Here is a 14,926-nt window from a genome sequence, read left to right on the forward strand (position 1 = left end):
CTGCCTGAAACAGGATTGACTTTGATCCATAACTCATTGCCGGTTTCATTTTGCAATTTGTGGCCTAGATCTGAAGCTTTCCCCTGTTCCCAAGACATCCGTCGAAGTTTGTTAGATGTTCTTGGAGAAGAGACTTACGAAGGTCCTTTTCTTCACGTGTCCCAAAGGTTGATGCTCTGTGGTGGAGTTTCCGTCTCAGCGTGCCCCAGTCCGTGCTCAGGCTGCTGGGGGCCTTGGTCTGAGACGTCTCCGGTGTTTCTCGGCATCACTGGTGATCAAAGGTATGAACGTCTGGAGGGATTCACTGGAGAGAAGCGACCGGATCCCTGCCGGGTCACAGGGTGAGGGCTGTGTCTCCCACCGTTCTGTTGCTGTAATCTAACACGTGGGTAGTGAGTCGGGTTTAGGGCATGACGAAAGCTCTTCCGTCACTCAGGGAAAATGACAGGCTGTATGCCGATAGGCCAGACCTGCCAGAGAAATCTGCATCAGGCTCAGCTCCTTCAGTCCCGTGAGCACCGCTTCCTCGAGGGGCCAGAAGACATTTGAGGAGGCCTTATTTTAATGATCTAGAGCTGGGGTCTACAAACTTTTTTTGGCAAAGGGCCAGATGGTCTCCACAGCAGCTACTCAGCTCTGCTGTTGTAGATCGGAAGCAGCCACAGACAAGGCGTGCATACACGAGCGTGGCCGTGTCCTCATAAAACTTTATTTACCAAAACAGGCAGTGGACCAGATTGGGCCCTACTGGCTGCCATTTGCTGACGCTGAGTCACTCATCCTCCCAAACAGACTTCACCCTGGTTGCCAGTCTTGCGTGTTGGATCCTTGGGAGACCCAACTCCGAGATGGAGATTGGTGGACATTCATTAGGGAGTGGTCTTGGCATCCGCGGATGGGAAGGGAAAAAAGCAGGAATGGGCAGAGGGAGAAGTCACTCTGTGGTGCAGTTGTAACGAAGGCCTTAGGGAACTCTGAATTTGGGATGGCCCATCATAGCTATTCTGAGTCGAGGCAAGGGGGCTGTGCCTTTATTCCCCTCGGGGAGGGGATGTGACCGTGGGCGAGGCACCTCTGTACCCACCAACTGCTACAGTCGTGCTGGACTCCCAGCAGCCGGGGTGGGTGGAGGGCATCACAGTGGATGTCGCTCAATCTCCCTTGCCCCTCTGTGACCTCATACTCCTCCAGAACAACTCGGGGATCTCGCACAGCTGGCCCGGGGGCAGTGAGGTGGGGGCGTAGGCTTGGGCGTGGCCCTCAGCCCCCGTCCAAAGAGGACCGGGGAGAACTCGTTTCCCCCGACCCTTGACGTCTACTCATTCAGCAGATGCAGGCTGGGCACTGCGGGTGTGGGAGCGGCACCTTGAACCAGGCGGCGGTGGTGGGTGTGCTGAGAGCTGGTCAGGGGTGGGGCTGTTTGGGAGGAAGAGCCCACAGGGTGGCTGATGGTCGGGTGCGCTGGTGGTGTCGCCGTGACCGGAAGTGCCTGCCCAGCCCTCTGCGGTCTCCAGGGGCTTCCTCCGCCATCTGGATGGGAAGTTTGTCTCCCAATGGCTGGCCCACATATCTACTGTGACTGCACACTCTCGTGCTGAAGGAATGTGGTTGAGGACCATGTGAACAGTCTTCGGACCATGTCTTCTTACGTTTTGTGAAGCTATAAAAGAAGAATCGGGTGGGATGAGCTTTTGTGTGTGTGTGTGTGTGTGTGTGTGTGTGTGTGTGTGTTTTAAGTTTATTCATTTATTATTCCTGAGAGAGAGAGAGCACAAGCGGGGAAGGGGCAGAGAGAGAAGGGGACACAGAGTCTGGAGCAGGCTCCAGGCTCTTAGCTGTCGGCACGGAGCCCGACGTGGGGCGTGAACCCGTGAACCGTAAGATCATGACGTGAGCCTGAGTCGGACGCTCAACCCACTGAGCCACCCCGGAGCCCCTTGTGTTTTGTTTTATGGTTAACAGTGAACTAAGGCAGCAGGTGATCGAGTCAGCTGGCGAATGAGCAGCTAAACTGGGACCTGTGGTATCTAGCAGCAGATGGAGAGAAGGAACTAGCAAACTGCGGCCCGGGGAGGGGTGGGGGGCAAACTCAAACCTCCGCCTGTGTCTGCAAATCAGGTCTCCCTGGGACACAGCCCTGCTTTTTCACCCGCACGCCGTTCCGTGGCTCCTTCCTCACTGGACAGCAGAGTTGGATGGTGGGGACAGAGACCCGTGTCCCACCAAGCCTACAGTATTAGCTCTCTGGGCTTTCACTGGAAGAGTATGTCGCTCCCTGCTCAGGGACCAGCTCTCTGGGGGACGCTGGCAGGTCCTTTGCCCCCAAAGCCTCCCATTTCTCACCTGTGGAAGGAGGGAGGTGGACAGATGGCATCCTGAACTCTTCTCTGCCAGCCTGTTAATTCGTGTATTGTTCTGGCTGTAGTTTTCTGTCGCAGAAGCTGGTTGGAGAAGTCCAGCTTTCGGGGTAATTCCCAGAATGTAGAAAGGGTGCTCAGAGTCAAAGGGAGGAGCTCTCTCATCCTGGACCTCCAGCGCCCTCATGACTCTGGGTTCTCTGCCACCTTTTCTGACCAGGACCTTCCAGGCTTTCTTTCTTTCTTTTTTTTTTTTTTTAACGTTTTATTTATTTTTGAGACAGAGAGAGACAGAGCATGAACGGGGGAGGGGCAGAGAGAGAGGGAGACACAGAATCGGAAACAGGCTCCGGGCTCCGAGCCATCAGCCCAGAGCCCGAAGCGGGGCTCGAACTCACGGACCGCGAGATCGTGACCTGAGCTGAAGTCGGACGCTCAACCGACTGAGCCACCCAGGTGCCCCTCCAGGCTTTCTTTAACTCTTCCAACCCCCGCCCCCCCACCCCCCCCAGAGATACAAGTGCCACTGAGGTTTGACCTTGGCATCAGGTACTTCTGTGCCACCTGCCCGTGTCAGTGAGTGGTTTGGGCATGTGTCCAGTGCTGGCATCCCCTGCTAGTGCCAGACCAGTGTCCCTCCCTCACCCCCGTGACATTTATTGTGTCAGCCATGGTATCAGGCCCTGGGTGAGGCTATCATTCCACACTGCTGAAATGGAACCTAGTGTGGTCTCCCTACATGCAGGTTCCAGTCTGGTGGGAAGACAGGCATCCAATTGATACCCCTAAAATCCGTGTGTAATTGTAGCTTGTGGTCAGTGCTCTAGGGGGGTGGTGAGGACACAAGAGACTTTAACAGGGTTGGCTTTGTTCAGAAGAGGGGCATGAGCAAGGACTTTCTGCCGGAGAGGCTTTTAAGTCGATTCTTGAAGCCTGAGTCGAGGGACCAGCGTGTGCCAAAGCTTTGAATGGTGAGCTGCTGAGAAGGCTGGTGCCCCTGCAACATACCAAGTGGTGCCACGTGAGGCTGGAGACGTGAGCTGGACCCAGAGTCACGGTCAGGGTGAGGGGCTTAGAGACCAGAAGAAGGATTTACAATTTTATCCTAAGTGCAGCGAGAAGCGATGATGTGACGTACGCTTTCGGAAGATTGTCTTGCTTCTCAGAGGCTGAGAGGTGGAAGCAGGTGAGACCATCGCTGGGGAGTAGGTGAGAGCCATCGTGGAGGCTGGGGAGGTGGGAGAAGTCTGGCGGCGGAGCTCACAAGCCTTGAGTACTGGTGAGCTCAGGAGGAGGGAGCCACAGAGGTGGCAAGGTGGATGTCCAGATTTCTGGCTTGAGCATCTAGAGATGATACTGTTGTTTTCTTTTTTTAATATAGACTATTGCTTTTGTTTATTTACTTATTTTGAGAGAGAGAGAGAGAGAGAGAGAGACAGTGGGAGTGGGAGAGGGACAGAGAGGGGGAAGAGAGAGAATCTCAAGCAGGCTCCGCACTGTCAGCGCAGAGCCCGATGCGGGGCTCAAACTCACAGAATCGTGAGATCATGACCTGAGCCGAAACCAAGAGTCAGACGCTTAACCAGTTGAGCCACCCAGGTGCCCCTATAGAGACTATTTTTTAAAGCAGTTTTAGGCTCAGAGCAAATGTGAGAGGAAAGTATAGAGATTTCCCACATATCCTGCATCCCACCTATGCCCAGCCTCACCTGCTATCAACATCCCCACCTGAGCGGTACATTTGTCACACGACGAACCTACATTGATATAATCACACAAAGGCTTTCTTCTAGGGTTTATTCTTGGGGCTGTATGTTCTATGGGTTGCAACGAACGTATAATGGCATGTATCCACCATTATAGTATCCTAGAGAATGGTCTCGCTGCCCTAAAAATCCTCTGTGCTCTACCCGTGCATCTTCCCTCCCCCTAACCCTTGGCAACCGTTGATTTTACTGTCTCCACGGTTTTGCCATTTCTAGAATGTTCTGTAGATGGAATCACATAGTATGTAGTCTTTTCAAATTGGCTTCTTTCATTTAGTAATACACATTTAAGATTCCTCTGTGTCTTTTCACGGCTTAATGGCGCGTTTCTTTAGAGCACTGAATCAGAGTCCATTGTGTGGATGGGCCACAGTTTACCTACCACCTACCGAAGGACATCTTGGAGGCTTCGAAGTTTTGGCAGTTGTGAACAGAGCTCCTATAAACATCTGGGCACAGGTTTCTGGGTAGACAGGAGTTTTCAGCTGTCCACCCAGCTGGATAAATACCAGAGGGCAGTGATTGCTGGATCCCATGACAAGAGTATGTTTAGTTTTTGTTGGTTTGTTTGCCTTTACAAGAAGCCTTCCCAGAGTATGTTTCGTTTTGTACAAAGCTGCCGAAACGTCTTCCGAAGTAGCTGTGCTATGTCGCGGTCCCACCAGCCACGACTGAGAGTTTCTGTGGCTCCCCGGGCTGACCGGCATTTGGTGTTGTCCGTGTTCTGGATTTTGGCCATTCTGGTAGGTGTGTTTAGTAGTAGGTCGTTGTGGTTTTAATTTGCACTTTCCTGATGACGAAGGATATGGAGCCCCTTTCGTATGCTTATTTGCCGTCTGTGTATCTCCTTTGGTGAGATGTCTGTTAAGGTCTTGGCCCGTTAAAAAAAATTTTTTTAATGTTTACTTTTGAGAGAGAGACACAGAGCACGAGCAGGGAAGGGGCAGAGAGAGAGGGAGACACAGAATCCGAAGCAGGCTCCAGGCTCCGAGCTGTCAGCACAGAGCTTGACGCGGGGCCTGAACTCAAAGACCACGGGATCAGGACCTGAGCCGAACTCAGATACCCATCCGACCGAGCCATGCTGCCTCCATGAATTTCTATACCCAGATTTATTTTTCTGACCGTGAGACGAATACATTATAGGGAACTGAGAATAACAAAAAGCAGAATAAAAAGCTTAATAATCATGGCTGATACTTTGGTGTATTTGTCCCATTGTTTTTTACGCATACTTATTTTTTCTTTGAAATAGTTGAGATTCTGCTATAGATGTAATTTCCCTCTGGGTCTCTGCCACTTAGAACTATATCATAAATATTTCCTGATATTAACAGTACTTTACAAAGGAAATTTTATTGACTGAAAAGGTGTGTCTTACGGCCATATCGTAGTTTTATTTATTTCTTCATTCTTGGCCCTTCAAGTTGGTACTCCGTTTTCACTTTTTGGAATAATATTAATGTGAACACTTGGTGTATAGGCTTTGCTGTATTATTGTCTTTTGGAAAAAATCCCTTAACTGGAACGTCTGGGTCAGAGACGATCAATCCTTGTGAGGTTCTTGAGGCACGGCACCAAATTAGACTCCGGGAGAGGCCGAGGTGAAAACTTCTTTCCTCAGCGTCGCAGAGGCCTTTGCTGTAGGCGCCTGGCCACGATGAGGTGTCCATCTGCTGAGTTCTGCAAATTCCAAGATGAAAAAAAACCAGCCTCGTGGTCTGAGCTGGTATCTCTGTGATTGCTGGTAGGTGTTCATTGTTCTTGATTCTCACCTTGACCTCGGCTGGAGCTGTCTCAGTGCCCCTCCCCCTGTTGCCTTCGGTAGGCCTCAGCAGCCAGACGTTTGGGGCCAGATCATTCTCTGTTGTGGGGCTGTCTGTGCATTGTGTGGTGTTCAGCAGCGTCCCTGGGTTCTGCAAATAACCCATTTGTTTGTGACCAAACAAATATCTCCAGACGTTGCCTGGTGGGGGTGGGGGTGGGGGCGGCGCACGACAGGATCACCCTTGGTTGAGAACCGTTGGCCCAGACCATGCCCAAACCTCGCTACAGCCCACTGTGATTGTGGACCACCCTTCTCAGCAACCCTCCCTGCTCACGAGGCCATGCCACGGTCTCCGTGCATCTTCCGGCCTCATTCTCTCAAGTCTCAGCTCCCAGGACTTTTAGGTCGTTTTCAGGTGATGCATTTGCTACATTGTGAGGACCGTTTTCTTCCTCTAGATTGTATGATCCTTGAGGTCAGGATCCAAGCCTGAGTCTTGGCGTTGACCTCTCCACGACCGGCAGAGAGCCACAGAGTACAGAGCCCTGGCTCAGGACCTGTGTGCTAGGTCCTTTGTCGGATGACCCAACAAAGCCTTGCTGATGTCAGGGTCACTTAGGAGCCAGCTGTCTTGTCTTTCCACAAACCACCTCTCCCTGTGGTCCTGTCAGAAACCTCTCTGGTCAGGAAAGGGTGGGGAGCCATGTGAGATTCACTGTCCAGAGGTAGGTTGTGAAAAAGTAAAGTGAAAGCTATAGCATTCCCACTGGGTTTCAGAATTTAGGGGGAAAAAGTTTCCAGCTATTGTTTCCCTCCAAGAACTCAGTAAGTATTGTCATGGAACAACTTTATTATCCTTCAGATGGCCAAATTTAATGTTAAAAGAGAAAACATATGGACAATGTTGCAAAAACATTTTCAAGGGTTTTTGTTTTGTGTGTGTGTGTGTGTGTGTGTGTGTGTGTGTGTCTGTCTGTTCATTTAGTTCTTGGTTAAGTCTTGACGAGATTGTATCATTTTCCCCATAATCTTGGAATACGATGTTCAGATCATCCCCCAGAGTGTACACGATCTCTAAAAGCGGTTCATGTCAGCAACCCCAGCTGTCTTTATGGAAAAAGGGCTTTTTTTTTTTTTCTGAGTAACTCTCTCAGTGGTAGGAGTGGGTTGTGTCCCCATCCCCGTGTTGTTTAGGAAACGGTCCTTCTCAGGGGCCGTTTGCTCAGGTTGGCCAGGGATCAATTAAGAGACATGGATTAAGGGCGGTGGCGCGATGAGGGGATTATGGTCCGATCTGTTAAAATTATAAGGCTGCAAAGCCACCGTCTGCGCCTGCATGAGAAACGGTGATCGTCAGGGAGACCTAGCAGAAGACCGTGGGTTTGGGGGTGAGACCTATCTGGGTTTCAGTCCTGGCTCTGCTAGGTGCTGGCCTCGTGTCCCGAGGACACTGAGCGTTGTGTGGGTGCAGGGGGATCTCAGTCCATTTTGTTACGATCTGTCGTCCTCGGCGCCCCCCTGAGCTGTCTGTAGGAAATCCACGTAGACGTGATCTCGCAAAAAGAAATGGTCACAGCAGTGAGTTCTGTAGGGAAAAATGGTCCAGGTACAGATGACCCGGAGAAAAGGGGAAGAAGGAATAGGAGAAATAGGGGGGCATGTTTAACTCCTTTGGCTGGATGAGGTTTGCTATTTTCCCCATTGTCTGAACACAGAAGCTCAGATCTTTCTAAAAACTGTAACTTTATTTTCAGTGTTACGGACTAAGTTTGGGAAAAGGAGAGATGAATGAAGGTGGTAGGGCCAGCGTGGAAAGCCATCTTAAGCCACGTTGCCCTAGTCGTGCAGAAATTGTTCCCACGTTGTGACACGGGCTCATTTACTTCCTAGGTCAGGTCACAGCCCCGTGAGGGCATTACTCTGGATGAAGCACACAGTTCACACAGGGTGGGGGCATTCCGGTGATCGTACGTGGCTTAGGGGCTGCCATTGGAGTGTGAAAATTGTGTTCTTAGCCAGGGGAGGGCATCACACACACCAGGGATACTTTTCCAAAATGCCCACCCTGGATTCTGTGCTGGAATCTGCTGTCTCCCTGGTTAAGAGCCCTTTGCTGGAGGATGTAGGGGAGGGAGAATAATTTTCCTTCCCCCCTCCTAAGTGCTCTCTGGGGCCTCTATAACAAAAAGGCAGACTAGCAAGAAAAAAGCAAACCAGTTTATTAACATGTGTCCATGGGAAAATGGTTGTCGGGAAGTCCGCAGGGAAATCTGACTCTGGACGGTGGCTTAGAATCCCACCTTGTACAGATCTTCACCAAGAACGATGACTCTGTGAAGAAATGACAGGACAAAAGAAAGCAATTTCAGGCTTCCAAGGTCGGCAAAGCAGGAAGGTGGATACATGAGGGGAAACCAGTCGCAGATAGAGATAAAGGCCGACGTCTGTTATGTCCGTTCCCCTGGTGCTGTCTCCAGGCTGATCGGTCTACACTTATCTCTGGTGATTAAGTTCTGTCCTTCCTGGTGGAGAGGGGAGGAGGGACATCTTTGTAAATATATGTCCTGCTTTTGGGCAAGTAGGGAGAAGGCAGACAGCTTTGCTTCTCTCTGCTTTTTTCTCAGTGGCTTTCAGCTCAAAATAATTCTAATGCAAAGTAGCATCTCTGGGGGTGGCCTATGCTGCTACCTTTCAGGGACAGTTCTGTCTAGAGGACAGCATGTCCCTTCGACTGTGCATCTTGACCCTCTGCTCTTTAGGGGGTACTGGCCAAACTCTTCAAGGCGGAGATTCACCTGTCTGAAGGGCAGGTGCCCAGAACAAGTATTCTCTTTTACAGAACAAGTACAATTAGAAGCTGCCCCCCGCCCCCCCAAATGCCTGCCCTTGCCCACTCCCATTCTTGGGATAGATGCCCTGTAGGAACGGTAAAACTCAATAAAACTCCTGGGCGAGGAGTGTATAAATTGGCCCATTAGGTGACAGTTGTCTGTAGAATCAGAAGTTACAAAAATCTAGGTTTTCTGAGTTGAAATGTTTGGATGCAAGGACTGCATCATTTTGATTCTTCGGTACAGCTGCCTTTGTCCTCATTATGAATTTCGTGTGTTGGGTCATGAGCCCCCATTAAGGGGGGTGGATCATTCATATCAGACAATGCCATTTATGTGGGCCCCACAAAGAATAACACCCCCATTTTCCCTGTTCCCAGGGCTGTGTGTCTTCTGAGCAACTCTTACCTCTCTGGGCCTTTGGTCCACGTAGACCCTGATGTTTCTCCTCCCACAGTACCAGAAAATCCTGATAACTTCGAGGCCCATCGCTCCTAAGTACACAGAACCTTATGGAAGCATTTGGTGTTCTGGCTTCTTGTCCTATCTTTCCCACGGACAGATATCTAAATTGGCTGAAATGAGGGGAACCATTTTTACTTAAAATAATAGTTTTACTTAAAATCTGCTCCCTCCCTGGGCGGGATATTAGACGGAAGACCCGGGCTTGCGTCGCAAGATGGGTGTATACGCAGCAAATGAAAAACTGCGGTATTTTACGAAGACAGAGGCTTATCCATTTTTGCATCAATGTGGACTGCATGGAGGTGATTTTGATTGGATGGTCTTGTAGATGGGGAAAACTGTCGCTGGATTCCAGAGGGATCCTGTCCCGAATCCCCGTTGACACATGTGTGCGCGGAAGGCCACAGTGTGTCAGACCCCAGCCAGCAGAGTTGGGGAGAGGTGGACGGTCCCAGGTTTGTACGTTTGGGAGGTGTGGCTTCCCCAGACGTCAGGGAGAATGTGTGTTGATATAACCACTGTGACGAAGCCCCTTGGCATTGTCTGAGCCCCAAGCCCTCCTTGGCTGTGGGCACTACTGGGAGTCCTGTGACTCCTCCCCAGGTCTGCCTACGTCTCCCACGTACATGCTTAGAAAAGGCTGTAAATGTAACGTTTCTCCTTCAATTCTTCTGCTTGTGTAATGTTTTCTTTCCCTCCTGTTAAAAAAAAATGCACATTGTGAAAGTTAAAATGTAGACAAGCAGAAAGAGGAAAAATAAAGAGCGACCATAACCCTACTACCCACAGGTGGCCCTTTTAGCAGAAAGGGGAACCCTGTAAATCATCATTCTAGGAGACTTCTCGTTCTCAGCATTAGACTGTGAAGTTCCTTGTCATGTGCTACGGTATCCCGGTTAATCCCGTGATGGCTGCCCAGGCTTTCACTGCCTGGATTTACCTGTTTGGTTTTTTTTTTTTTTTTTTTTCTCTTAAGCCTTCTTGTTAAATAGATTATTAACATTTTTACATTTTTGTAACGATGTGTCGGTAAGAGTCCCTGTATAGAAATCGATGTGGGCATTTCGTATGATTTCCTTAACCCAGTTTCCTAAGAATTTCTGGGTCAAAGGATAGGCACAATTTTAAAGCTTTTAAGTGTAGATTTCCAAGAGCTCCAATGCAACAGTTATGCGAAGTTATAGTATCAATACATGAATACCAGCTTCCCGAACACACACAGGCATTCCGTATTGACGTTACAAAAATTTCCCTGCCATTTTGATAAATGGAAAATGATATTTACAACATATTAATGCATATTAAAAAGTTTTTTAGTGTTTATTCATTTCTTGAGAGAGAGAAAGAGAGAGAGAGCGAGCTCAGGGGAGGGGCAGAGAGAGAAGAAGACACAGAATTGGAAGCAGGCTCCAGACTCTGAGCTGTCAGCACAGAGCCCAATGTGGGGCTCGAACCCATCAACTGTGAGATCATGACCTGAGCCAAAGTTGGACACTTAGCCGACTGGGCCACCCAGGTGCCCCCTATTACTGCATATTTTTTGGTGGTGAAATTTTGCCATGTGATATACCTCTATTCTTTTGTGAATTACCTATGTATTTTCTTTGGCCACTTTGGTCTTTTCTCTTTTGAATTTTTACTTATGTTAAAACATCCTCTTGTATTTTTAATGCTATTTATCATAACTTTTTAAACTCTGAATCTTGAAATGGTTTAAATTAACAGAAGAGTTTCAAAGGTAGTACAGAGAGTTCCTGTATATCCCATATACATAGCTTCTCCTTATGTTACCACCTCACGTAATCACAGCACCTTTCTCTAAGACAGAGTTTCTCAACCTGGGCACTGTTGGCACTGGGGCTGGGAGATTCCTGGTTGTGGGGCGTCCTGTACGTTACAGGATTTGAGCAGCATCCCTGGCCTCCCCCTGTCTCCCTAGCTGTACCACCAAAAATGTCTCCGGATGTTTCCACGTGTTCCTGGGGGAGCAAAGTCACCCCCAGTGGAGAATCACTGACCTGAACTGTGAAATCGATATTGGTCCAGGGCTGGTAACTGAACTCCAGACTTTATTCTGATTTCACCAGTTTTTCCACTCATGCCCTTTTTTCTGTTCCAGGATTCCATCCAGGATACCACATTGCCTGTGACCATCATGTCTGTTTATGGTAATTTTTGACATTCACTCGTTTTTATTATCTTCCTAAGCCCTTTCCCTTTGTGTCACCGACAGGCTTCGAAAGCCTCCTTTACCTTACACTCTTCTGCCCCTTTCTTTAAGTCTGTAATCCCTGTGGATGCGTTTCCTCGGATGGTATAAGCTTGGGATCTATTTTCCCTAAATCGGTTGCCAGTTGTCTATGGACTATTGATGACATAATCCATTCCTCTACTGGCTGGAAATGCCAAGCCTATAATCGAATTTGTGTTTATACGAGGATTTCCCTGACTCTTGCAGTTTCCTTGTAGAAATTTCCATGCTGTTTGGATAGTATGTGATTCACAGAAGCTGCTCTCTTACCACCTAGGGATTTGAAAGATGGGGGATCTTTCAGATAGTCCGAAGTGTAAAGTCCCGTTGGCATGCGAGATATCTCATTATTGCAGGGGTCAGGTGTGGAGAGGCTCTGGCTGCCGTCATACTGTTTCCAGTTTTCATTTTGTATTTTAAGAAAGCCCTCTCAGTCTGATCCCACACTCTGTTGTTTGCTTTTAATCAGCTATATGGAAGTTTGACTTCCTTACCTTAAAGTGCACGCATTTAATGTATGTGCCCGCGTAACCCACACCGCAGCGGGATACAGAATGTTTCACCTCAGAAGAATATTTGGCTTCTTTCCAGTCTTCCCCTTGCCCCTGGGACCGGAAAACCTCCCACCTTCCTTCTGTCCCTGTTCTAGACTCTATATAATTGAAGCAGATTAGACTTTCTCTGTGGAAGGTTTCTTCCCCTTAGACTAATGCTTTTAAAATTCTTCCACATCACGACATCGATCTTGAATTTCTCTCCATGATGTTTTGTACGTTTCACAAAAAGATCTTTCCTGTATTTTGTTAAATGCATCCCTCCTTATTTCACAGGCTGAATGCTACTTTATATGGATGATCGTGACTTTTAAACATTTCATTTCCTTTTTTCTTTCTTGCTTACACATAGGCATATAATTGATCTCTATAGTGACTTCGAATCCTGCAATGTTGTTAGAGGCACTTAATAATTAGAAGTGCTTTTCGTAGATTCCCTAGGATCTTCTGTGTACACAATAGTATTATGTATGATTAAAAGTTTACTTTTGTCCCCATCTTGATGCCTTTCCTTTTTTTTTTTTTTTTTTTTTTTGCCTTATTGCACGAGATAAGACTTAACATTAAAATGTGGCATAGCAGTAATGAGGGTGAGTATCCTTGACTTCTATCATTCCCTTGTTAGCTGTAGGGTTTTAAAAATGTAGATGGATAGGAAGGTAGGTAGGTAGGTAGTTTCTCTCTACCAGGTTGAGAAAGATTCATTCTATTCATATTTTTCCCTTATTTTTTTTATTCTGCTAAAACATATATAACATAAAATTTACTGCCTTTACCATTTTTGTGTGTACAATTCTGTGGCATTAAGAACATTCACATTGTTTTGCACCCATCACTACTGTGTATCCACAAAGATTTCCTCATCTTGCAAAACTGAAACTCTGCCCGGTAAAACACTAATTCTCCATTCCCTCTCCCCCAGTCTCTGGAAACTAGCATCCTACTTTCTGTAGGAATTCGACCGCTCTGGGCACCTCGTGTAAGTGGAATTGTACGGTGTTTGTTCTTTTGTGGCTGGCTTCTATCCCATAGTATAATGTCTTCACGGTTCACCTATATTGCAGCCTGTGTCAGAACTTCCTTCCTTGTTAAGGCCGAATAAGAGTCCATTGTATGGATGGACCAGTTTGTGTACCGATTCACCTTGTCGATGGGCACCACCTTTGGACTATGGTTAATTATGCTGCTGTGAACATGGGTGTACAAACCATCCTTCGAGTCTCTTGCCTTTAATTCTTTGGGGTGTTTACCGAGAAGTAGAATGCTGGTTTCTAAGAAACCACCATCCATTTTCCACAGCAGCCGTACTGTTTGGCATTTCTACTAGCAAAGCACAAGGCCTCTACTTTGCCTGTATCCTTGTCCATATTTGTCATTTTCTGATTTTTTTGGTAATAGCCATCCTGGTGGGCATGCAGCGGTATCTCATTCTGGTTTTGATGTGCGTCTTCTTAATGTTTCCCTAGTGACGTAGAGCATCTTTTCATACACCTGTTGGCCATCTGTATGTCTTCTCTGGAGAAATGTCTCTTCCTTTGCCCATTTTTTATGGGTTGTTTCATCATTGCCATTCCTAAGTTGATACAATTTTTTATTATCGTTCAATACTGACATACTTTGTATGTACCTATTGGGATCATAATAGGGTTTTTCTCCTTTATTTTGTAATATGGGGAATTACATTAATTTTCACGACCAATTAACTATTTCCAGGTTAAACTCTACTTGGTCATGATGCATTATACTTTTATTTTACTTTTTTTAATGTTTATTTATTTTTTAGAGAGAGAGCTAGAGGGTGAGCAGGGGAGGGACAGAGAGAGGGGGAGACACAGAATCCGAAGCAGGCTCCAGCCTCCGAGCTGTCCGCACAGAGCCTGCTGCGGGGCTCGAACTCACGAACCGTGAGATCATGACCTGAGCCGAAGTCAGATGCTCAACCAACTGAGCCACCCAGATACCCCTATACTTTTAAATATAAATATATATTTACGATGTTTATCATAAATATATATCATAAATATATTGCTAGATTCTATCTGCTAATGTTTTTAGGATTTTTTTTTTCATTTATGTTCTTAAGGAACAGTGATATGTCCTTTTCTTTTTTGAAATGGTTTGGTTTTGGGGGGGGGGGTGCCTCAGTGGCTCAGTTGGTTAAATGTCCAAGTCCGCTGTCAGCACAGAGCCTGCTTGGGATTTTCTCTTTCTCCCTCTCTGCCCCTCCCCCCACCATAAATAAATCAACTTTTTTTTTTTTAATGTTTATTTATTATTGAGAGACAGAGAGACAGAGAGAGCATGAGCATGAGCATGAGCATGGGAAGGGCGGAGACAGGAGAAGACACAGAATCCGAAGCAGACTCCAGGCTCTGTCAGCACAGAGCCTGACGTGGGGCTCGAACTCACAAACTGTGAGATCGTGACCTGAGCTGAAGTTGGACACTTAACTGACTGAGCCACCCAGGCACCCCAATAAATAAACTTTTAAAAAAAAGAAATGTTTTGCTTTTGGTATCAGGAAAATACTAGCTTTGTACAAAGAACTGGAAACTATTCTCTTTATTTCTGGAAGAGACTTGGAGGGCTGATACTATTTGTTCGTTTAAATGTTTGGTAGAAATCACCAGTGAGGTCATCTTGGCCTGAAGTTTTCTTTGTGGGACAGCTTTAATTACAAATTCAATTTCTTGGGGCGCCTGGGTGGCTCGGTCGGTTAAGCATCTGACTTCGGCTCAGGTCATGATCTCACGGCCCGTGAGTTCGAGCCCCGCGTCGGGCTCTGTGCTGACAGCTCAGAGCCTGGAGCCTGTTTCAGATTCTGTGTCTCCCTCTCTCTCTGCCCCTCCCCTGTTCATGCTCCGTCTCTCTCTGTCTCAAAAATAAATAAACGTTAAAATTAAAAAAAAAATTCAATTTCTTTAATCATTATAT

The 14,926-nt window shown here is 47.4% G+C and overlaps 1 protein-coding gene and 1 long non-coding RNA gene across 3 annotated transcripts in view; both read left to right on the top strand.

Annotated features, from left to right (window-relative positions):
• Positions 1-14,926, top strand: part of CD2H10orf90 (chromosome D2 C10orf90 homolog) — a 270,251-nt gene that overhangs the window by 208,416 nt on the left and 46,909 nt on the right.
• LOC132684765 (uncharacterized) overlaps positions 6,535-14,926 on the top strand; it is a 29,870-nt gene continuing 21,478 nt past the window's right edge. The window contains exons 1-2 of one of the 2 annotated variants that reach the window (XR_009612783.3): positions 6,578-6,616; positions 11,307-11,355. This is a non-coding gene — a long non-coding RNA (uncharacterized LOC132684765). Of the gene's footprint in view, positions 6,617-11,306; positions 11,356-14,926 lie in introns of both variants that reach the window. The other variant, XR_009612784.3, reaches the window with a different exon arrangement.

The sequence above is a fragment of the Panthera onca genome, chromosome D2, assembly GCF_046562875.1.
Source record: "Panthera onca isolate mPanOnc1 chromosome D2, mPanOnc1 haplotype 2, whole genome shotgun sequence".
Taxonomy (NCBI): domain Eukaryota; kingdom Metazoa; phylum Chordata; class Mammalia; order Carnivora; family Felidae; genus Panthera; species Panthera onca.